This window comes from Triticum aestivum, chromosome 2A, assembly GCF_018294505.1.
Source record: "Triticum aestivum cultivar Chinese Spring chromosome 2A, IWGSC CS RefSeq v2.1, whole genome shotgun sequence".
NCBI classification, from domain to species: domain Eukaryota; kingdom Viridiplantae; phylum Streptophyta; class Magnoliopsida; order Poales; family Poaceae; genus Triticum; species Triticum aestivum.
In genome coordinates, this window is record NC_057797.1 from 741,363,800 (window position 1) to 741,389,897 (window position 26,098).

The window sequence follows — 26,098 nt, forward strand, 5'->3', positions numbered from 1 at the left end:
TATTTGCAGTAAATCCTTTGTTTGCCCGAATTTACAATTAAAAACGTGTGTGCTTGTCATGCTTCCCAGCGAACGTTTGTTAGTTAAGCCGGTCCAAAAAAATAAACCAGTGAACTGGGCTAGTCGCTCCACCGGGATCGACCCGTCCTCCCGGCGAACCCGAGGTCTGCGCACCGCCGCCGCCGCCATTGCTTATCCTCAGCGTGCCCTTTCCTCTATCTCCATCCCTTTTTGCCCGCCTCGCTTCTCCACGTCGCTACCTCCTTCAGTCACCTGCAATGCCGGCACTCAGGACTCAGCGTCTCAGCGCAAATGGACGACCGGTAAGGATAGGCCGATGCCAAACCGGATCTTGGCTCCACCCATGGGACAGCGGCTATGTCGGCAGCGCACGTGACGCGGATGCCGGCGGTGGCTATGTCGGTGGCACCCATGGGACAGCAGCAGCAGCACCGCGTCGTGCATGCATCTTTCTTGCTTTCATTTTCTCGTGGTTTGGCCGGGAATCCTCCCCCTTTCGTTTCGATTCAGATGTAGCCTTGGGATGCCCAGTTTTTGATACTTTGTAAACCAGTTTAGCCACAAGTAAACTTATTTCAGTGTTATGCTATTAACTAGTTCATGCTTAGTACTGGTCCATTATATGATGCTCTGTTCAAAATTTCATAATCATCCGTCAGTGAAGAGTGAAATATAAATCTGCAGGAACTTTAAGCGACGGATTTATAGATAGCTGATAAACCACACACTTCACAATCCACACGCAAACTCGTAATATTCAGTCGCCAGCTGACACGTAGGGGATGCCAAGTGAGAACAAAAAACAGAGCTACTCTGCTCCATGAATTCTAATGGCAGCTCCCAATTCAGCATAGCAAAATTTGTTAGGCATTGCAAGATAAACCGAACCCCCTACATAACTGAAGATGCAGCAGTTGTGTCATCTTCACTGGGCACCAGGCGTCGCACTGATGATGTCTGACACCTGAAACATTATGAAGTAATCATTCAGTACATATTACTAGGGGGCGAATGAAAAGGAAAAAAACAGGAGCAATTTATATAGCAACGGACCAGGATCAGTGATGCTGACACAGCACACCCTGTTGTACTTTCGGCGGGTGGTTCGAAGATCAACCTTGTCTGAGAAACAGGAGCCACGTGAGCAAGTATTATAGCACAGAAAGTCACAGCAGTAATACAATAGGCAAACTGCATACATCAGAGAAGCATCATAAAAGGTTTATATGGAGCCACTGAAGGCGCCAGTAAAGCTAGCACACTCGGTAGCATTTTCCAAAGATCTGCACTATCTGGAAGACAATAGCCACATTAGAAGTATGATAGCACAGAATGCAGGGAGATGTATAAGTAGTAATGCAATAGGCAAATTACATGCATGAAATAAGTAATGCAAAAAAATGGTTCAGAAAAGATGAAATAATTTTACGGTGGCCTGGGATGGGGTCAGAGCTGACCAGGAATAGCAGTGGCTCGTCGGAGAGACCCATGATGCTCCTTGACACGTACAGGGAGACAACACTTGGCACGGCCAGAGAGACATTTCACTGAATTCCAACACATCACGAAGAACCTTGGAGCCTTCCACGGGCTCGTCCTTGTCGGTGAGTATGGAGTAGAGCGTGACGCCAACCAGGAGGAAAGATGGAGAGGTGAGCGGGGAGCCGGCGACGATGTCCTCGGAAAATGAGCTGACGAAGTCGGGGTCCTTGCTGCGCACCTCCACCTCCTCGTCCTCTGGCCAAAGGGCATCTGGATGGAATCACTTCAGCCACATCCATAGTTTCCACGCTGTTGCTCTCAGCCCTCTGCATCTCCTCGGTGAATAAAAAGGCTTTGCATAATCTAAACAGCATTTCTGCATCAAAGGACGATCCAGACATCTCCCTCTCCTGTGCTTCGCTAAGTGTTTCCCATCCCTGCATAAGAGAACAACAATTTTGTATGGACAGATCAGCATATTGCTTCATAGTGACTCCTGTCACAGCCATTTTGGAAAACATAGATTATTCATTGCGCTTTTCGGAGTTTGATACCTGCTTAATAAAGTTGTAAATCTGGACGGTGGGGATGTGACAAATATTTTGAGCATCCTCCCCTATGCACCTCGCAAACAGACTTGGACAGAGCACAATTTTGAGTTTCTTCAAGGCGGTGAGGCTCCTAATGCTTTCAGGCAACGATGTCAAGTTGGGACAATCACAAATGTAAATTTCTTCTAGGGATGTGAGTTGTCCTAACCATCCCGGTATTATTTCTATGCCGTTGCACTCTTTGATAGTCAGACCTCTAAGAGCACTGAGGTTCTTCATGCTTTCAGGCAACAATGTCAAGTTGGGGCAATCTTCGATGATAATTCCTTCAAGGGAAGTTAGCTGTCCCAACCACTCTGATAATATTTCTAGGCCTTTGCACGCTATCAAATGCAGCTTTCTAAGAGCGGTGAGGTTCTTCATGCTTTCAGGGAGATATTTCACATTGCAACAGTCTTGGATATCAAAGAGTTCTAGAGAACTGACGTGGCCCAGCCATCCTGGTATTATTTCTAGGCCTTGGCATTTAATTATAGTCAGTTCTCTAAGAGCATTGAGGTTCTTCATGCTTTCAGGCAACGATGTCAAGTTGGGGAAATCTTCGATGTAAATTTCTTCTAGGGATGTGAGCTGTCACAGTCATCCCGGTATTATTTCCAGGCCTTTGCACTTTATTATAGTCAACTCTCTAAGAGCGCTGAGGTTCTTCATGTTTTCAGGCAAAGATGTCAGGTTGGGTAATCTTCAATGTAAATTTCTTCTAGGGATGTGACCTGTCCCAACCATCCTGGAATCATTTGTAGGCATTTGCACGTTTTCATAGTCAGGACACTTAGAGCGCTGAGGTTCTTCATGCCTTCAGGCAAAGATATCAGGTTGGGGCAATCTTGGATGTAAATCTTTTTTAGGGAAGTCAGCTGTCCCAAACACCCTGGTAATGTTTCTACGCCTTTGTACCCTATCAAATGCAGATTTCTAAGAGCGATGATGTTCTTCATGCTTTCTGGGAGGTATGTCAGATTGCAACAATCTCGGATGTCAAAGAGTTCTAGAGAACCGAGGTGCCCCAACCTTAGCGGGAGTATCTCCAGGTCCTCCAACGACTTCAAATGTAGGTGTTTGAGGGAGGTGAAGCATTGCATGACCTCTGGCAAAGTCCTCAAGCCACTGATGGAGACAAGTTCAACATTCTCAAGGGTGGGGAAATGTTGAAGTCTATCCCACTTGTCTTGAGAGAAACTGCAGTCAGTTATCTTCATCTTAGAAGGAAGGGTGGAAGAAGAAAGCTTCCCAAATCCTCTTTCTGGCAAAACTAGATCGTTGTTTCCCAACCACCACGTCATACTTCTTGGGGGATATGGTAGGAACTTCAATTTTGGGCAGTTCTTTGCACCCAAAAGATGCAAATTAGGCATCAGAAACTCTTCGTTCTCTCTACTTGACTTAGTTGTCCACCATTCCACCAAATTCTCAATCAACCTCAATTCAAGTACTCTTAGTTTCATACAAGGTCCGTCCTCTCCATAGAATTCTTTACCAATTTTCCTGATGTTGGGAATGTTTTCTAAACGCATGCTTCTTAAATTTGGTAGTGCCCCTAATGGAGGAAGACAATCACACGCTTCCAAATTACTAAGAGATAGTTCCCTGAGAAAAGGGAGGTAGGAAGAGATGTCACACATCCAACATGGGAAATCCTTGCTCGTATACCCATATAGCACGAAGTGCTCAAGAGTCCGAGGAGGTATGAGCATGTCCAGAGAGATTTGCTTCCATCTTTTTCCCATAAAAGAGCTAGTACTCGAATATCTGATTTATCACGCAGTTTGACTCTTTCCGCATCTTCCATATGCCTGGCATTCTGAAGGTCTGCAAGTATCAGGTCTGAACAAGTCAAGCCCGCAAGATCCACTATACTGCTACATCATCTGCCCTCTATCTCATGTACATGATGCTCTACTCTGTCTAACACATTTAGACGCCTTCTGATTGCTAGATTCTTTTCAACCAAACCATCAGCTACAGTGTCCATCACAAACTGGGTGAGACTAGTCATGTCACCAATGCTATTAGGCAAGCCACACAAAGATCGAAGACAATTCATGTGCAGTATTTGAAGCTTAAGGCCATCAAATGAGGAGGGGAGATCTTTGAGGCCCAGACAGTATGACAAATAGAGACACCTCAGCTTCAACAACTTGCATAGCGACTCATGCAATAGTTTGAGCTTAAGACAACTAGTTAGGTTCAAATATTCCAGCTCAAAAAGGTTACCAAAACATTCGGGCAGTTCTTCGAGGTTATTGCAATCTAAAAGATCTAGGTATTTCAAACAGTTGAGTTTGCAAAATGATTCTGGCAGCATTGAAACCTTATAGCAACCAGAGAGGTTCACGAACTCAAGTTTTTGAAGATCACTGAAATCTTCTCGTAGTTTTTCTAGCTCATGGCAAGTTGATAGTTTGAGATACTCTAAAGAATGAAAAGTAACACTGTCAGGTAGTTTGGTGAGTTTGGAACAGCCAGACATGTTTAAAAAGGAGAGCTTAGGAAGGCTGCCGAATTTATCAGGGAGCTTTTGGAGAGCACAACAATCTGACATGCCTAGGTGATGTAAGTATGTAAGCTCACAGATTGAATCAAGCAACTCTTGGAGCATAGAACACCGTGATAGACTCAGAAAAGATAGTTCAGAGAGGTCCCCCAGTGATGCGGGTAGCTTATTAAGGCTGATATTGCCAGAAAGGTCCAAATAGCAAAGTTTGCGAAGGCTACAAATACAGTGAGGCAAGGTTTCAAACAAGGAATTGGACAGAATAAGAGTTTCCATGTTTTGAAGTGTGTGAAAATGCTTAGGAACTGATGTAATTGGCAAGCCTGTGGCATCAAGATACCTAAGTAGCTTCAATTGATGGACCGAAGATGGGAGCACTATGTTGCTTGTAGCAGATTGTCCTTTAGGTGAACGCCTACTTAGGTCCAAGACACGTGTATACTTGGATCTAGTAAATGCCTTTTGGGGGAGTTGCAGTCCCCCTAAATCCTTGAAGTGGAGGGATCTGACCTTGCCTGGAAGATATTTGAAAACCACAGGATCATTCTTGTAGTTGGTTAACTGTGCATGTCGGCAGTATCAAGCTTTGTACCAATCGATGCTTTTGGTAAAATCCAGATCAACGAATTCATCACCACCAATTGTTAATGCAAGATCATGCACCAAATCATGCATGATGAGTTCTAGAGAAGCTTTGGTGTGCAATGAACTTGGACTAACCTGTAGAGGTAACTACTATCAATATAGTATAAGACATGTTAAAATGGAGTTAAGGTAATACAGTAAGATCCAGTAAAATTGCAACTTCCTCAAAATCTCATGAGCCCTTATATTGTGAAAGTAAGTAAGAGTGTTTCAAAATAAAAAATAAAAACCCCTTGAAAACAGGAAATGTTAAAACGGAGTTAAGATAATACAGTAGTCAGTAAGATCCAGTAAAATTGCACCTTCCTAAAAATCTATTGAGCGCTTATATTGTGAAAGTAAGCGATTTATATATCCTATATGTATATGTATGCTTATTTACTCATGTGATACTTCCAATGAGTACAGAACAATTTTCCTAGATAATTGTTTTTGCTAGAAACCATGGGCGAGAAACTATTTCCTTTCCACTAAATATTGGATAACACTCAGAGTAAATAAAGTTGATAAAGGAGTATGACTCATAAGCATAGGTTGTATACGAGCAGTGGGAATTTTTCGAATTTCTTTTGGATGTCTAGTTTGACTTATTTACAAACTAGTTCAACAAGTTTCGACTAATCTTAAACTATATCAAAGTTATTGTTGTATATGTCATCAAAATCGTTGTGAGGGTACACCCTCTAGTTACACGTGGCTCTGACCTCACCCCTTCAACAATCACTCGTTTTTTATTGGCGTGATCGTTTGGTGACGAGCATGACACATGCTTGTTTGAACCGAGGTTAGGTTGCTGGCCCACACTGTGCTCGCCACAGCCGGGTGCAACAACATTCCGTCGTCTGTCCATATCTCATTTCTCCATGGCAGTATGTATGTGTTTTGGCGGTATGTACGATAAAGTATATGTTCAGTTGTAGAAAATGAAATCTTTAGTGTAGGAACAAATTTAAAATTTAGAAATGCATATATAAAACTGCATTTACTAAACTAAAACACTAAATGTAGAGGACAATCCAGAAGCGTAATAGAGTATAATTTATGAAAGCAGGTTCCTGGATATAAAGTTAAACAAAACATGAAAGTAAAAAAATAGAACCATACCAAAAAGAAACTAGACCAACAGGGGAAGACGCACAACCACGCTTCTACCACTGGGCTAGATGTGTGTCCACACAGAACCATACAAAAGAAATGGTGTTTAAATACTAACCAAAGAGGAGTTTGGAATCTGAAGAAAGGACATCCCCAAAAGGTAGTTGATGCACCTTTGACCATCATGCTCTGAACAGATGTATCCAAGTGCCTTCCATTGCTGGATTAGACGATTGCCATCCATGATAAAGCCTTTGGGGAAGGCTGCCAAATACGTGAAACACATCTTGAAGTCTGGCTTCATGTAGTAATAGCTCAGCATTAGACCCTCTAATGTTTTCTTTTGATGTTGTTCTCTCAAACCCAAATCAACCTTTGCGTCTCTTATATCTTCCCATGCCCTCACAGTCCTTAGCTCTGACATTACTTGCCCAAGAGAGTTTTCCATGAGCGGTAGACCTCCACATTTTTCCGCAATTTGCCTTCCAATTTGTTCCAAGCTATGGTGGTCATCATCGGGCCCAAATGCCTTTTGTTTCATTAATTTCCAGCACTCATCCGATGATAAAACACCCAAATCTATTTGATCAGACTCAGGCACAGGGCAAATTTTCCTTTCATTTGCAAGTGAACCTGTACGCAGTCTTTGCGCTACACTTAGGTTTCGGGTAGTTACTACAATCCGGCTTCCCTTGCAGCCATATTTCAGCATCCGCTTCAGCTCTTCCAGTGTATATCCATCTTCTTCCCAAAGATCATCCAAAACAATCAAGTATTTTCTATTATCAAGTTCTTTTTTCCGATTATCGAGAAGAAACTGCAAATTACAATTACCAAGGTTGATACTGCTGTTCATCCTTTTCAGGATGGCACACCCAATTTTCCGCAAATCGAACGACTTGGACACACTGACAAAGAGTGAGACATCGAAGACAGTGACCCATTTGTCTGCGAGAACTGATTCAACCAATGTTGTCTTGCCTATACCACCAAGGCCAACAATAGGAATGATGGAAATATCCTGGTTAGCTTCACTTGCCAGTAGCACTCTGATTATCTTCACCTTCTCGATTTCCCTTCCCACCGTTTCGGTTATCATGCTTTCACCATTGTTGGCTGCAAAAGTTTCATTATTTCTGCTCCCTTCTGCCCTTGCTTCCTGAGGCACAAGATTGAGCTTCCTTTTGCCCTCCTTTTCGATCTCGTCTATTTTCTTCCTCATGTTCTTCATCTTGTGCGGCATGTTTATTCGTTGGAAGAGTTGATTGTTTCTTGAAAACCATACCTTGGTCTGCATACATAAAAATTGAAGTCAACGTCAGTTTTTAGGTACGTCTTTTTTTAGATTATTTTCAGACTCCCATCTGCGCAGGAGCAACCACATACATGGATGTAGAAAAAAAGCTGCATATTGGATAAATACGGGCTATGGCATAATCAAATTCACAAAGAAACTTATTCCAAACAGGATAACCAAAGAATCATCATTGTTTGAACGAATACCTTGGACTGGCTCTTCCTGATGAGCTCGTCAGCGTCCAACTCATTCAGCACGTCCTTGACGTCATAGGCGACGCCCTGAAATTTTGTAAGCCACCGCTGAAAGACCCTTCCACCTTCTCCTACTCGGCGCGACTTGTCGTTGTTAGAATTAATCCGAGGCACTCCGTCGATTATCCGAGGACTAAACAATCACACGAGCATGACACCGAGATTTGTTAACGAGGTTCACCGATATGGCTACATCCCCGGGACTTGACTACTCGGCGCGCCTGTGCTATTATGTTGGCATAGGTTACATCGTGTGTCTAGCCTCGCTATATATGAGAGGCCTAGGATACAAGTGTCCTACTTGGACACGACTCCATATCCAATCTAAACACAATACAACTACAAGTCCAACTGTAACCTACCTCGTACACTATATTCGACACAACTCCAACAAACTCCACCTTGGCGAATATACTCCACCACCCTGGATTTGTCCATGCATCAAACTTTCATGTACATTGGACTTGAGTTTATTCCATGAGCACCGCTGCAACTCCATAGACTCCATATGACTCCACCTGCAACTTGTAGTCCCTTCTTTTCTTGACCACTGTCAACACTCGAGCAAAATTAAGTTCATTTTTACTCTAGGGTATGCTCCCAACTTCCAGAGCTTCGTTCAACGCATCACGCACTAATCACTGACCTGCGTGAAAATGAACAACTCACATATTGGGTGTGACACATAAGAGTTACCTGAACTCAACATCACCGCTCCTTTCTTGACCGCCTGTCTGAAACTTGAAGGAATTTCACCATTGTTTGTAGTCATCCCGGGTCAAATTCGTAGTTGTCTCACCACACGTATGACCACCAGAGCTCTGGCCCGTCTCCATGTCCCGTGTGTACCGCACGCATCGCCGCTATTACCGCGTCGAGCCTCCGCTGTCCCGGTCGAGCTCAAGGGTCGCGAAACCACACCACTCAACCCCCACTGCAGAGTACCATCGATCATCACCGACCGATGACGAGTTTCACGCTTCCATCAGACCACTGGGCTCCAGTCCGAACTACGTGTCACTCGCTTTTCTCCCTTTGCTGAATAGGCTTCGATTCCCTGGATCCTTATACCGTAGCCCCTCAATCCAGCTCCACCTTCAACATGACTCCATGGTAGATGATAAGTCCACCCTTGCGCCCCCGTCGACTTCAAGCTCCGTGTGTACATCACCTTGAATCAACCCACGCCATAGTCTTGTCGAAGTCACACAAGCCCTCAGGCCTGCACACGTGTTTCCACACCCCAGAAGTTGGTCACCATCAGCATCACGCACCTATGTCGTCGTTGCCGATCCCACCACCGTCTTCTGTACTAACCGACTCACGTCGATCCGTCAGACTGTCTAGTCCAACCCAGCCGAATATATCCGACTGCAACCATGCTCCACCATGCGTCGTGTCCGCCCGCACATCTGTGCATGTCTTAGACGCCATGTGTATGCATGATCCTGTATGACGCACTTATCCACGCGCCTCCGCAGCCTATCCACGTGTTCCAAGCAATCTCAGCAAACCGATCCAGAAAAAACTTCGATGCAAATTGCACAAATCTTCTTCTTCCCTGTCACTCTTTGCTATTGCTTCTCCGTGCATCTTATAGCAGAAAACAGATCGTACTTGATCCAACCAAAACTGCTCTTTGTACACACACGTGAACCTGGTCGCTCCCTTTTTTCAACAAACAAATCTCCGGCTTGCTCCAAGCGCCACGCACCTCGTCCTCGGTCCGTCCGCATACTCGTTCGTCAACATGTACGCCCGCTAGTCCTTGCAATAGCACAACAGCCCCGCCTGGGCTTGCTTGCTACTGCACGCACGATCCCAGATTCCCAGCTAGTGGGCCACGTCCTGGCGCATGCCACAGCCCACACGTCCCTACTCCGAGCCGCTCCTGGACCACGCTTCGCCGATCTGCTGCGCTTCCGATTGCTATTCCAGAAAACGCTGACTCCCATCTGTCCACGTCCGCACAAGTCGCTCTACGGCGACCACCTTCATAGGAGCAACAAGGTTGATCCATGTCGAGCACTTCTCATCCTCTAGATCAATTCCGTAGCCTTCTCAAACTTTGCTCATGATACTACTTGTTAGAATTAATCCGACGCACTCCATCGATTATCCGAGGACCAAGCAATCACACGAGCACGACACCGAGATTTGTTAACGAGATTCACCGATATGGCTACATCTCCAGGGCTTGACTACGGGCGCTCCTCCCCGTGACACCGTCACAATACCGCACCTGCCCACCGGGCACCGGCACACGTCGCCAGCTTCCCCTTGCGCGTCTGTGCTATTATGTTGGCATAGGTTACATCGTGTGTCTAGCCTCGCTATATATGAGAGGACTAGGATACAAGTGTCCTATTTGGACACGACTCCATATCATATCTAAACACAATACAACTACAAGTCCAACTGTAATCTACCTCTTACACTATATTCGACACAACTCCAACAGTCGTCAGTCGTCGGTCGTCGGCGTCTAGCAACAAGGCCTCCATATCGTTCATCTTCTCTGCCATGTCCAGCACGTCCTCTCTGAACCTCCATTGCAGAGTGATCTCCTCTGCCGCGAATCTACCGAGCTTGCTGACGACTTGTTTCCCCACAGCACTCGCAATGGCGCCCCCAACGCCGCTCATGGCCGGGATGAAACCCCCTCAGCCCACGAGCAGCAACCAAGAAGCTGGGTCGCGCCTCCAACTATCCGCTTGATCTGCAAATCACAATGGCAGACCAAAGAACCGAGGCTACTTTCAGATCTAGAGGAGACTGGAGGTCTGGAGCGGTGAGGAGCAGCTCATAAAGAGATCTCACCAGCTACAGTGCTAGGCTGTAGGAGGGGGCGGCCTCCAGCTTCCTCTCCCAGATTGTCACCGGCGGGAAGCTGGGCAGAAGGCAGAAGGCGGCGGCGTACGGAACGGCGGGCTAGGGCACGGAGCTTGGAGTGGAGAGTGGACTTGGCGTGGACTGAGGAGTGAGGAATGCGAGAGCAGCTAGGTTGGTACGTAGGCATAAATACAGACAGTGGTGACTATGGACGAGCTGCAGGATTAGGCGCGAAAACAGCAGACCTGTAGCTGCTTAAGATGCTGGAAACACCGACGCTCCCAGCCGTTGGATCTTCATTACCAGCATCACTGAGCTGCGACACAAGGGGTGTCGATTTCTTCAGACTGAAGTGCTCATGTTCAGAGTTCTTCAGTGGTCTGAACTTCATGGGCAAGCTTTGCTCCAAGAGCTACACACATCAAGCAAAAGAAGGCACTGAATCCAGCATATGAACCATATGAGCAATAAGCATCATCGGATACCAACAAATTTTAAGCTTGTAGGCCACCTGGTCCTGGATGTAGATACTCTGCGAACTGAAGTGTTAGGCCCTGTTTGGATTAGCGTTTCTGCTCGTTTTCTGGCCGGTATAAGATACGGACCTCCTCCGGTTCGTTTTCATTTCAGGCTGATCTTAACTGTTGACCTGTAACTTACACCTGTAGAATAAATACACGCGTATAAAATTACCCCCATTCCAAGCGGTGCCTTACTGTAATTCTCTACGTCTTCTTTCGCCAAAAATAGAAGTGTGCGTTAGAGCAAGTCTAGTAGAGCCCTCAAATCCTCAAACCCTAAAAATAACTGTTTTTTTTACAGTTTTCGCTGGAAAAAACCCGTAAAGTAAGACCTCTAAACTCTTAAATCCGTAAAAAAAATAGAGGCCCAACCCTCAAACTGTTTCCCAACCTGTAGAAGTGAGGGTTGGGAGGAAAAACTCCCCCCAACCCGCACTCCTCTTTCCTCTCGCGCGGGAGGGAAATTTCATCCCCGCCTTCCCGCCTCCTCCCGCCGCCTCCTCCCGCGCCGGCCATGGAGGCCTCCGCCGCCGCCGCGCCCGCGCCGCCCGACTCGGGCCCCGCCCCTGCCCCCGCACCCGCACCCGCACCTACCCGGCACCCGACCGTGGCCGACGTGGTGGCGGCGACCCACGTCGGGGCCAAGCGGCGGCGGGCGGGCCTCGCACCGCCTCTTCCCGCCTCCCCGGCTCCCGCCCCGGCCCCCGTCCCCGCCGCCGCGCCCGCCCCCAAGAAGAGCCGGCCGAAGGCGGCCTCCCGTGGGCCGCAAGGGGCTTCCTCCAAGGTCGCCGGCTCGTCCCTGGCCGTGAAGACACTGGTAGAAAAAGGGCCTGTTGTCCCGGTTCGTAAGGGCCTTTTGTCCCGGTTCCTGAACCGGGACTAAAGGGTCGGTACTAATGCCCTGTCCCTTTACTCCCGGTTCAATCCAGAACCGGGACTGATGGGCCTCCACGTGGCATGTGCGCGGAGCCCAGGCAGGAGACCCTTTGGTCCCGGTTGGTGGCACCAACCGGGACCAATAGGCATCAACGCGTCAGCATTTCTGTGGCCGGGGGTTTTTTTTTGAAAGGGGGGGGGGGGTTTGGGGGTTTTGGGGGGTTAATTTAGATGTTTCATATATTGTGTTAGCTAGCTATAATTAATAGAGAGAAGTGTCCTCTCTTATGTCCGTGCTTTGGTCGACGCTACGTACTATACATACGTATAGAGAGGACAAGACACGCTAGCTAGCTAGTAAGCAAACGAAGGAAACAGAAGATCGTCATGAACATATATGCATACAGAGAGAAGTGATATCGACCACCTCTCCTTCTCCGAGAGATTGGTCGAACAAGAAGTTCTCGTATATCTATCCGACACTACCGGCTACATATATACAATAATTATCTCTTACAAATATAATCATACGGACTCATGGTCCACATAGTATTCTCCGTCTTCAGCGATCACGTGGTCAAGAAAGAATGCCGCCAATTCCTCTTGAATTGCTCGCATGCGAGCTGGTGCTAGGAGTTCATCCCGCTTCCGAAACATCTAATTTGAAGAAGGGGGTCAATACATATATATATGAATGAATGAAACTCAACACAAATGATGGTAATAAAATAAAATTGTGAATGTTGTTATTTACGTACTTCATATTGTTCGTCAGTGTAGCCCCGCTCACAGGTCGTGTGGCGGATGGACTCGCAAACGTAGTATCCACAGAAATCATTCCCTTGTTCCTGCCACAACCACTTTACAAGAAATAGAGGTCAATCAAACTGATAAGCAAGAATGCCAAATCAATAGGAGATGCGCGGAACATGCTACTATAGTACTTACTTTCGGGTGTCTAAATTGCAGCTTCTTCGGGAGTCCTGGAGCTTTTTTGGAGAATTTTTTCCAAACCCTGCCAGACAAAGAAAACAATTACTTGATATATCAGGAAATGAACAAAGTTGCTGATATGGTGGATAATGATCGATTTAACTTACTTCTCGAGCATTTGAGTCATGTCCGCATAGTCCTGGGGATCTTTTCGTCTTGAGTCTAAGACAGTTACTAGTCCCTGCTCAAGCTTAATCTCTAGGAGAATATAGTGGTAACTGCACACACATGCATAACTCATCAATTACATTACTATAACCTTGACTAATATATAAGGGAAACCGAATACGCACAAGACAGTAACACTCACTTGAAGTTGTAAGGAAAGAGTATTATATCTTTGTTTTCATTTATTACCAACGATCGTAGCAAGTTGGCCTCGGTATCTGCGGCATGAAATTTAACCTGAGTTGCATCTATGAGATATGTGTTAATGAACCCAATATCACCGACTTGTCTTTTCTTCAATTCGGCGATCTTCAATCTGCATAATATAGTGAGGATGATTATAAATACATGCAATGAAAGAGCTGAGCTATATAGAGAGACTTAATGACAGAAGTAGTACTACTTACAGACAGTAGCAGGTGACCGTTGTTTTATCGAGGGCCAATTGATTGAAAAACTGAAAGAACTCCTCAAATGGAACAGGCAACAGTTCAATTCCAACGAGGTCATGCTCCTTTTTAACTTTCACATACAAAGTACTCCTCCCCCAGAGTCTCTGCAGATTTTCAAGTACCAATCATGCAATCTTCGCATCATCGTTGATAGAGATCTTTCATCTTTGATGAGAGGCTTTCCGTACTCGTATCTTTGTATCTGCACCTCCATGGGTTCATAATGTACATCGTCGGGCAGGTAATCGCCAAGATTACTATAACCTGGCACCATCCTCGGATCATTAGCGACGTTGTCGCTAGGCACCTTGAGCGGGGGGCACGATTGCTTCGCTTATTCACCGAGCTGGGCAATTTGTTTCCCAGCTCATCGTTCTTTCAGCCTTTGATCACTGACAGTACTTCCCGACCGCTCCGCTTCGGCAAATTCCTTTCCAATAATGCGCTCATAGTTTTCTTTCGGTGAAGACTTGGGTGGTTTTGTCAGGGCAGCCAGAGTGCGTTTCGCTTTCACCGGATCTACCTTATCCTCCGGAGGTGGATGTTTCTTTGCTTTCACCCCTTCAAAGAAGTTCCTCAATTCTTCTCGCGCGATCTCGGTGTTCTCCTCTGGGGTCCTCTCGTATGGTAACTTCTCTGGAGTCTTCAGAGAAGGACCGAATCTGTATGTCCTCCCGCCTCTGGCTGTACTGCTAGATGCCGGTAGAGCAGACGGAGCGGTTGTCTTCTTTACTTGCTTACGAGGCGGAGGAGAAGGACTACGACGCGCCGGAGCAGCCGGAGTGGCGGCAGGTCTCTTCCGCCCTTGCTGACGAGGCGGAGAAGGAGGAGGCTGGCTGCTCGGGCGCGTCGGCGAAGGCGGAGAAGGAGGCGGAGTACCGCCACGCACCGGAGAAGGAGCCGGTCGAGTGCCCTGATCGTCACTCACTGGAGGAGGAGGAGGCGGTGGAGGAGGCGGGGTGCCCTGACACGCCGGAGGAGGAGGCGGTGGAGGAGGCGGAGTGCCCTGACTTGCCAGAGGAGAAGGAGGAGGCGAAGGCGTCCAGTTCGAAAGGTTGATGAGCTCCTTCCGCCATAGGCATGGAGTCTTCAGAGCAGACCCCAGCCTAGTCTCCCCTTCACCGGTAGGGTGGTCAAGCTAGAGGTCCTCAAATCCCTCCGTTATTTCATCCACCATCACCCTAGCATATCCTTCTGGAATCGGCCGGCAGTGAAAAGTTGCGCCGGGTTCAGTAGGATAAACAGAGCCAACAACCGCCTTGACCTTCAAATTCATCCATTGCGTCATAAGGTGGCAATTTTGAGACTCCGTGATAGCATCCACGGGATAGCTGGCAGGAGCCGTCAAGGCATGCTCCAGCTGAAGCAGCTCGGTGGAAGCCACGCTGCTTCTCCGCTGAGATGGCGGGGTAGCTTCGGGGGAAACTTCGACAGTACGTTTGCTGCGATTTGCTTCTCGTTCCTCTATCGCTTGTACCCTTGCTTGCAGCGCCTGCATTTGGGTCTGCTGCAATTTTTTCCTCCTCTCCTGGGATTTGTAACCGCCTGCGTCCGGAAACCCAACCTTCCACGGAATGGAGCCTGGCGTGCCTCGTGTCCGTCTAGGGTGCTCAGGATTCCTGAGGGCCATTGTGAGCTCGTCGTTCTCTCTATCTGGAAAGAACGTCCCTTGCTGCGCTGCTTCGATATACTGCTGAAGCTTCCTGACTGGTATGTCCATTTGATCGTTCGTCCAAATGCACTTCCCTGTTACAGGGTCCAAGGTTCCGCCAGCCCCGAAGAACCAAGTCCGGCAACGGTCTGGCCAGTTAATTGTCTCTGGTTCGATCCCTTTATCAACCAGATCATTCTCAGTCTTGGCCCACTTAGGCCGGGCTACGAGGTAGCCACCTGACCCCGTGCGATGTGATGCTTCTTCTTCGCAGCATTTTGCTTGTTTGTCGCCGACATCTTCTTACTCTTTTCCGATGTCTTGTGGGCCACAAATGCGGGCCAGTGATCTCTGATCTTCTCATATCTGCCCTTGAATTCTGGTGTCTCTTTATTTTTGACAAACTTATTCAGCTCTTTCTTCCACCTCCTGAATAGTTCTGCCATCCTCTTAAGAGCAAAAGACTTGATTAATTGCTCTTTAACTGGCTTCTCTGGATCATCCTCTGGCGGTAGGGTGAAATTTGACTTCAGCTCAGTCCAAAGATCATTTTTCTGCATATCATTGACATAAGACACCTCAGGGTCTTCTGTAGCCGGCTTTAACCATTGCTGGATGCTGATCGGGATCTTGTCCCTAACCAAAACCCCGCACTGAGCAACAAATGCGCTCTTTGTCCGGAGGGGTTCAATCGGTTGGCCGTCGGGCGCGATTGCTATGATCTCAAACTTTTCATCCGAGCTCAACTTTTTCTTCGGGCCTCGTCTCTTTACCGAAGTTGTGCTCGATCCGGAGGGCTAGAAAAAAGAACAAAGACTTAATTAATATGTGTACATACCAAAACAATGAATGCATCAATTAGCTAGTCAGCAGAAGCTTAACTAATATATATACCTGGCCGGACTCGGTTCGGTCACCGGAGACGTCATCACGGTCTCCTTCTTGCACCGGCATTGGGTCACCGGAGCCGTCCTCACGGTCTCCTTCTTGCACCGGCATTAGGTCACCGGAGCCATCATAATCATAGCCAGCTGCTTCCAGACCATCGGTGTCATTGAGAAACAACGAGACGACGGCATCACTTCCTCGTGCGATTATGTCCCCCAACAACTCTTCTTGTACTTCGTCTCGGGCGGTGTCCATAGTTTCTACAAATAATGACAACATGGCAATTATTATTCAAACATGACAGATGGATATATTAGTGGCAAACGTAGAACTAATATTAATTAGTGGCCTCGACGCTGCTTCTCTAGGGTTTGGGGTGGCCTCGATGCTGCTTCTCTAGGGTTTGAGGTGGCCTCGACAACGCTTCAAGGATAAAAAAGAAGAGGAAGAAGAAGAAAAAAAGAGGAGAAGAAAGAATAGAGGAGTTCTTACTCCTCTTTTTTTTTATCGGGAACGAGGGTCGTCGAGGGTCACCGAGCGGTAGAGGAAACCCTAAATAGCAAGTATCGTGGGTGTGAGATACATGTGGCCGTCGGTGTCGGACACTACATCCACGTCCCACAAGTGACGTGGGAGTCGAAGCCCGCGCCACTTGTGGGACGTGGATGTAGTGTCCGACACTGACGGTACATGTATCTCACACCCACGATACTTGCTATTTAGGGTTTCTCCTCTACCGCTCGGCGACCCTCGACGACCCTCGTTCCCGATAAAATAAAGAATCTTTCTTCTCCTCTTTTCTTCTTCTTCTTCCTCTTCTTCTCTTTTTTTTCTTCTTCTTCCTCTTTATTTTATCGGAAACGAGGGTCATCGAGGGTCAGGGTCGCCGAACCGTAGAGGAAACCCTAAATAGCAAGTATCGTGGGTGTGAGATACATGTGGCCGTCGGTGTCGGACACTACATCCACGTCCCACAAGTGATGTGGGCGTCGAAGCCCGCGCCACTTGTGGGACGTGGATGTAGTGTTCGACACCGATGGTACATGTATCTCACACCGACGATACTTTCTATTTAGGGTTTCTCCTCTACCGCTCGGCGACCCTCGATGACCCTCGTTCCCGATAAAATAAAGAGGAAGAAGAAGAAAAAAAAAGAGGAGAAGAAAGAATAGAGGAGTAGAACTCGACTCCTCTATTCTTTCTTCTCCTCTTTTTTTCTTCTTCCTCTTCTTTTTTTATCCTCTTCTTCCTCTCATGTTCGACGACCCTCGACCCCTCGGCGACCCTAGACCCCCTCTCGACCCCCTCATGTCGAAGTTATCGGGTAGGGGGTATATCGACAACGACATACCCGATACATACATACATACATACATACATACATATCACATGCATCCATACATATATGAACAAAATTAATATCTACTAATTAACAACCTAAATAAAAAAACTAATACATATAGGAAGAAGAAGAAAAAAGAAGAGAAGAAAGAATAGAGGAGAAGACTTCCTCTTCTTCCTCTCCTCTTCTTCTCCCTCTTCTTCCCCTTCTTCCTCGCCTCTCTCATGAATGTCCGACGTTCTCGACCCCCCCCCCCACGTGTCGAAGAAAAAAAAGAAGAAAAAAAGAGGAGAAGAAGAAAGGAATAGAGGAGAAAAGAGAAAATAGAATATATATTCTATTTTTCTCTTCTTCTCCTCTATTCCTTTCTTCTTCTCCTCTTCTTTTTCTTCTTTTTTCTTCTTCTTATTTATTTCTCCTCGTCTTCCTCTCCCCTCTCGGCGACCCTAGACCCCCTCTCGACCCTCGACCCCTAGGCGACCGTCGACCCCTCTCTCTTTTTTTCTTCCTCTTCTTTTTTATCCTCTTCTTCCTCTACCGCTCGGCGACCCTCGACGACCCTCGTTCCCGATAAAAAAAGAGGAAGAAGAAGAAAAAAAAGAGGAGAAGAAAGAATAGAGGAGAAGCTCCTCTATTCTTTCTTCTCCTCTTTTTTTTCTTCTTCCTCTTCTTTTTATCCTCTTCTTCCTCTCATGTTCGATGACCCTCGACCCCGATAACATTTTTTTCTCCGAGAGAGTTAGTGTTCCCTAGTGAACCGGAGGGGGACATTGGTCATATCGGATTCGTCATATTTTCTACGAATGTTCTATATACATGCATCCATCGATATCATTCCATACATACATAGACATCTACATTATATATGAACAAAAAATATCAAAATTCATCATATATACATCTACAGTATTATGCAAATTAAGGAGCAGGGAAGGAAGGAAGGGGGGAGGATGGGCGGTAGCTACTCTCCCGGAGGGATTGGGGAGGAGACGCGGGCGGCCAGCGTCAGGGGCGACGGCGACGAGGACGGGCTCGGGGTCGGCGAGGGCGAGGGCGACGGCGGGGCGCGCTCGGGGGCGGCGGACGGGCGGCCGACGACGACGGCGAGGTAGGGCGCGCTCGGGGCGGGGCAGGGGCAACGGCGGTGACGGCGAGGCGCAGAGGGTGCTCGGGGGCGGCGGACGGGCTCGGCGGCGCAGGGGGTGCTCGGGGCGGCGGACGGGCGGCCGGCAATGACGGCGAGGCAGGGCGCGCTCGGGGGCGGGGCAGGGGCGACGGCGGCGACGGCGAGGCGAGCAGAGGGGCAGCCTGGCGGCGTCGTCGGGGCGGGATTGAAGAACTGAACCAAAATTTTCACAAGTGCTGTATATATAGACAGAGCATTGGTCACGCTTCGTGGCACCAACCGTGACCAATGCCCCCTTTAGTCCCGGTTGGTGCCACCAACCGGGACCAAAGGGCGGGAAGCGGCGGCCTTTGGTCCCGGTTGGTAGCACCAACCGGGACTAAAGGGGGGCATTGGTCACGTTTGGTGCCACGAACCGTGACCAATGCCCCACTTTAGTCCCAGTTGGTGCCACCAACTGGGACCAAAGGCCTTGTGCGGCTGCGGTGTCGAAAGTTTAGTCCCACCTTGCTAGTTGAGAGGGGTGCACAGTGGTTTATAAGCCCCACTGCCGCACCCCTCTCGAGCTTCTCTCCATTGCAGGCTTACGGGCCTAATTGTCACTGCTATGCCTGTGGGCCTACTGGGCCTCCTGCGGGCCTGAATCCTGGCCCTTTGATGGGTTTCTAGTCGTATTCAGGCCGTGGGGGCCCAGTAGGTGGCATTTTTTTGTTTTTTTGTTGCTTTATTTATTTTATTTTCTTTTGTTTTTTGCTTTATTTTTTTAATTCTTTATGCTTTTAGTTTTAGAAAAATTATAAACTTTTTGTTAATGCCATTAGTTTTCAAATTTGAAAACACTTTTTTGTTTTTTTGTTTTCTTTGTTGCTTTATTTATTTTATTTTGTTTCTACTTACAACAAAATACTTATTGTTGCTATTTTTCCAGTTTTTTTGTTTTGTTTTCTGCATTATTTATTTTCTTTTGTTTTTGCTTTATTTTTTTATTCTTTTTGCTTTTAGTTTTAGAAAAATTATAAACTTTCTGTTAGTGCCATTTTATTTTGTGATTAACTTTACTATAAAAATAGTTTTTTCCTGTTTTTTTGATTTGTTTTTGCATTATTTATTTTCTTTTGTTTTTTGCTTTAATTTTTAATTCTGTTTGCTTTTAGGTTAGCAAAATTATAAACTTTCTGTTAGTGCCATTAGTTTTAGAAAAATTATAAACTTTCTGTTAGTGCCATTAGTTTTCAAATTTGAATAGTTAAAATTTGAATTCTTTGAAAATTGTTTGAATCACAAGTTTGTGATTAACTTACTAAAAAATGAGAATAGATGCGCTTATAGAGAAAATTCAACCTAAATTCATAGTAAATTTCTATGAATTTCAGAGAAATTCACTATGAATTTAGGTTAAACTTTTCTCTATTAGGGCATCTATTTTCACTTTGAGAGGAGCTCAACAAGGCAGAGAGGGAAGGGCTTATAAACCGGTGTGAGCCCCCTTCGGTTGGCGAGGTGGGACTAAACTCTGCCCGCAACGAGGACCAACCCTTTAGTCCCGGTTTGTGGCACAAACCGGGACTAATGGTCATGGGCCAGGGGCGAGGAGCAAAATTATAAACTTTCTGTTAGTGCCATTAGTTTTAGAAAGTTGAAAGTTGAAAGTTGGCATGGGCCAGGGACTAATGGTCATGGTATTACGAGGGCCGAACCATAAGACATGAAAGCATTTCAAATGAACTCTGAAAAAGTTGAAAGTTGGCATGGTATCATAATTTCACCCACATAGCATGTGCATGTACAAAACGGACAATGGTAGCATGTTCGTGTGTTACAAAGTTGGCATGGTATCATCATAATAGTTGCGGGAGAAAGTCTTCACTTTTTCTTCGCTTGTGTCATTTGCTTATTGCGCCGTAACCATGGATAATCTTCATTGTTTATCAGGATGCTTGGGTCAGCCTTGACATTGAAGGGAGGAATTTCATGAAACTTTTCATAATCTTCAGACATGTCTGTCTTGCCGTCCACTCCCAGGATGTCCCTTTTTCCTGAAAGAACTATGTGGCGCTTTGGCTCATCGTATGATGTATTCGCTTCCTTATCTTTTCTTTTTCTCGGTTTGGTAGACATGTCCTTCACATAGATAACCTGTGCCACATCATTGGCTAGGACGAACGGTTCGTCAGTGTACCCAAGATTTTTCAGATCCACTGTTGTCATTCCGTACTGTGGGTCTACCTGTACCCCGCCGCCTGACAGATTGACCCATTTGCACTTAAACAAAGGGACCTTAAAATCAGGTCCGTAGTCAAGTTCCCATATGTCCACTATGTAACCATAATATGTGTCCTTTCCGCTCTCGGTTGCTGCATCAAAGCGGACACCGCTGTTTTGGTTGGTGCTCTTTTGATCTTGGGCGATCGTGTAAAATGTATTCCCATTTATCTCGTATCCTTTGTAAGTCAATACAGTCAAAGATGGTCCCCTGGACAACAAGTACAACTCATCACAAACAGTGTTGTCACCTCTGAGACGTGTTTCCAACCAACTGCTGAAAGTCCTGATGTGTTCACATGTAATCCAGTCGTCGCACTGCTCCGGGTGTTTGGAGCGCAGACTGTTCTTGTGTTCATCGACATACGGGGTCACCAAGGTAGAGTTCTGTAGAACTGTGTAGTGTGCTTGAGACCAAGAATATCCGTCCCTGCATATTATTGAGTCTCTTCCAAGAGTGCCTTTTCCAGTCAGTCTCCCCTCATACCGCGATTTAGGGAGACCTATCTTCTTAAGGCCAGGAATGAAGTCAACACAAAACCCGATAACATCCTCTGTTTGATGGCCCATGGAGATGCTTCCTTCTGGCCTAGCGCGGTTACGGACATATTTCTTTAGGACTCCCATGAACCTCTCAAAGGGGAACATATTGTGTAGAAATACGGGCCCCAGGATGACAATCTCGTCGACTAGATGAACTAGGACGTGCGTCATGATATTGAAGAAGGATGGTGGGAACACCAGCTCGAAACTGACAAGACATTGCGCCACATCACTCCTTAGCCTTGGTACGATTTCTGGATCGATCACCTTCTGAGAGATTGCATTGAGGAATGCACATAGCTTCACAATGGCTAATCGGACGTTTTCCGGTAGAAGCCCCCTCAATGCAACCGGAAGCAGTTGCGTCATAATCACGTGGCAGTCATGAGACTTTAGGTTCTGAAACTTTTTCTCTGGCATATTTATTATTCCCTTTATATTCGACGAGAAGCCAGTCGTGACCTTCATACTGAGCAGGCATTCAAAGAAGATTTCTTTCTCTTCTTTCGTAAGAGCGTAGCTGGCAGGACCTTTATACTGCTTCGGAGGCATGCCGTCTTTTTCGTGCAAACGTTGCAGGTCCTCCCGTGCCTCAGGTGTATCTTTTGTCTTCCCATACACGCCCAAGAAGCCTAGCAGGTTCACGCAAAGGTTCTTCGTCACGTGCATCACGTCGATTGAAGAGCGGACCTCTAGGTCTTTCCAGTAGGGTAGGTCCCAAAATATAGATTTCTTCTTCCACATGGGTGCGTGTCCCTCAGCGTCATTCGGAACAGCTAGTCCACCGGGACCCTTTCCAAAGATTACGTAGTGTAAATCATTGACCATAGCAAGTACGTGATCACCGGTACGCATGGCGGGCTTCTTCCGGTGATCTGCCTCGCCTTTGAAATGCTTGCCTTTCTTTCGACATTGATGGTTGGTCGGAAGAAATCGACGATGGCCCAGGTACACATTCTTCCTGCATTTGTCCAGGTATATACTTTCAGTGTCATCTAAACAGTGCGTGCATGCGTGGTATCCTTTGTTTGTCTGTCCTGAAAGGTTACTGAGAGCGGGCCAATCGTTGATGGTCACGAACAGCAACGCCTTAAGGTTAAATTCCTCCTGTCTGTGCTCATCCCACGTACGTACACCGTTTCCATTCCACAGCTGTAAAAGTTCTTCAACTAATGGCCTTAGGTACACATCAATGTCGTTGCCGGGTTGCTTAGGGCCTTGGATGAGAACTGGCATCATAATGAACTTCCGCTTCATGCACATCCAAGGAGGAAGGTTATACATACATAGAGTCACGGGCCAGGTGCTGTGATTGCTGCTCTGCTCCCCGAAAGGATTAATGCCATCCGCGCTTAAAGCAAACCATACATTCCTTGGGTCCTTTGCAAACTCATCCCAGTACTTTCTCTCGATTTTTCTCCACTGCGACCCGTCAGCGGGTGCTCTCAACTTCCCATCTTTCTTTCGGTTCTCACTGTGCCATCGCATCAACTTGGCATGCTCTTCGTTTCTGAACAGACGTTTCAACCGTGGTATTATAGGAGCATACCACATCACCTTCGCAGGAACCCTCTTCCTGGGGGGCTCGCCGTCAACATCACCAGGGTCATCTCGTCTGATCTTATACCGCAATGCACCGCATACCGGGCATGCGTTCAGATCCTTGTATGCACCGCGGTAGAGGATGCAGTCATTAGGGCATGCATGTATCTTCTCCACCTCCAATCCTAGAGGGCATACGACCTTCTTTGCTGCGTATGTACTGTCGGGCAATTCGTTATCCTTTGGAAGCTTCTTCTTCAATATTTTCAGTAGCTTCTCAAATCCTTTGTCAGCCACAGCATTCTCTGCCTTCCACTGCAGCAATTCCAGTATGGTACCGAGCTTTGTGTTGCCATCTTCGCAATTGGGGTATAACCCTTTTTTGTGATCCTCTAACATGCGATCGAACTTCAGCTTCTCCTTTTGACTTTCGCATTGCGTCCTTGCATCGACAATGACCCGGCGGAGATCATCATCATCGGGCACATCGTCTGGTTCCTCTTGATCTTCAGCAGCTTCACCCGTTGCAGCATCATTGGGCACATCGTCTGGTTCCTCTTGATCTTCACCAGCTCCCCCCGTTGCAGCATCACCGTATTCAGGGGGCACATAGTTGTCATCGTACTCTTCTTCTTCGCCGTCTTCCATCATAACCCCTATTTCTCCGTGCCTCGTCCAAACATTATAGTGTGGCATGAAACCCTTGTAAAGCAGGTGGGAGTGAAGGATTTTCCGGTTAGAGTAAGACCTCGTATTCCCACATTCAGTGCATGGACAACACATAAAACCATTCTGCTTGTTTGCCTCAGCCGCATCGAGAAACTCATGCACGCCCTTAATGTACTCGCAGGTGTGTCTGTCACCGTACATCCATTGCCGGTTCATCTGCGTGCATTATATATAATTAAGTGTCCAAATTAATAGAAGTTCATCATCACATTAAAACCAAAGTGCATACATAGTTCTCATCTAACAACATATAGCTCTCCAGAGCATCTAATTAATTAAACCATACATTGAAACTATGTAAAACATTTCAATGCGAAAACAAATGCGATCATAATCGCAACCAAGGTAACAATTGATCCAACGGCATAATGATACCAAGCCTCGGTATGAATGGCATATTTTCTAATCTTTCTAATCTTCAAGCGCATTGCATCCATCTTGATCTTGTGATCATCGACGACATCCGCAACATGCAACTCCAATATCATCTTCTCCTCCTCAATTTTTTTATTTTTTCCTTCAACAAATTGTTTTCTTCTTCAACTAAATTTAACCTCTCGACAATAGGGTCGGTTGGCATTTCCGATTCACATACATCCTACATAAATAAAATCTATGTCACGTTGGTCGGCATAATTTTCATAAACAATAAATGAACCAATAGTTATAAAGATAATATATATACCACATCCGAATCATAGACAGGACGAGGGCCGACGGGGGCGGATACCAAAACCATCGCACTATATAAGATGCAATAATAAAAGTAAGAAAATAATACAAGTATCTATGTAAACATACAAGTAAGAATATTTTTCCTTTCAGAAAGAAGATAAGAACAAGAGGCTCACCACGGTGGTGCCGGCGATGAGCTCGGCGCGGGTGATCGACGGCGGTGAAGACGGGGACGGGGCGTGACGGACCGCTAAACCTAGACAAATATTATGGAAAATGGAGCTTGGAGGTCGAGCTTGGAGAGGAGAAAGCTTAAGTAGTGTGGCTCGGGCATTCCATCGAACACCTTGTGTGCATAGGAGGTGAGCTAGAGCACCACCAAGCCCTCTCCCCCTCGGCCAGAGAAAAACAGAGCACTGGGGTGCTCTGCTCGCGAGCGAGGGGTATATATAGGCACCTCATTGGTCCCGGTTGGTGACATGAACCGGGACTAAAGGGGAGCCTTTGGTCCCGGTTCAAGCCACCAACCGGGACCAATGGTGGTGGGCAAGGAGCGAGGCCCATTGGTCCCGGTTCATCCCACCAACCGGGACCAAAAGGTCCAGATGAACCGGGACCAATGGCCCACGTGGCCCGGCCGGCCCCCTGGGCTCACGAACCGGGACCAATGCCCACATTGGTCCCGGTTCTGGACTGAACCGGGACTAATGGGCTGACCCGGCCTGGACCAAAGCCCTGTTTTCTACTAGTGAGAAGCCGCGGAAGAAGCCCGCGACCCCGCCCGCCGCCGTCGCCGAACCTCCTCCCACAGCGCACGAGGTGTTCGAGGAAATGGCAACCCCATCCTCGTTCATGGACCTCCTCCAAGATGCAGAGGTGGACCTCGGGGCTCCGCCTCTAGAACCCTTTAAGGTTGGTGACGACTTGGAGGAAGATGAGGAGGATGAAGGGGATGACGAGGAGGAGGTGGCCGAGATAGGGGAGGAGGCATTCACCGCCACTTCCCGCCCACACGCGGGGTCGACAAACTACACCGAGGCGGAAGATATCCTCTTGGTTCGTGCTTGGACAGCTGTGGGGATGGATGCAAGCACCGGCACCGATCAAACCGGTAAACGGTATTGGCAAAGGATCGAGGACAACTATTGTAGGATCAAGCCGAAGAATAGTGGGTTCATCTCTCGCACTTACCGGTCGCTTCAAGGCCGGTGGGAGTTGATGAAGCCCGCTTGTGCTCGTTGGAGTGCGGCCATGGACCAAGTGAGGGATGCACCACCTAGTGGAACCGTGGAGAGTGACTATGTGAGTACATATCTCTTCACTATTTTGATTATGTGTGTGTACTATGCTATTGGTGGGTTCTTATGTGATTATGTGTGGTTGATAGGAGACAATTGCCGGCATGAGGTACAAGGAGATGGCCGCTTTCAAGGGCAAGCCATTCCCATTTAAGCATGCTTGGGAAATTCTTCAAACCTTTGACAAGTGGAAGTTGAGGGATCAAGAGACCGCACCCAAGAAGTCGGCAATGCTTAGGATGGATGATAGTGAAGATGAGGAGGAGAGGAACTTGGGAAAGCCCGAGGGAACCAAGAAGGG

The 26,098-nt window shown here is 47.1% G+C and overlaps 1 pseudogene; it reads right to left on the minus strand.

Annotated features, from left to right (window-relative positions):
* Positions 1-946: 946 nt before the first annotated feature.
* Positions 947-11,059, minus strand: LOC123191963 (putative disease resistance protein RGA1; annotated as a pseudogene).
* Positions 11,060-26,098: the final 15,039 nt, after the last annotated feature.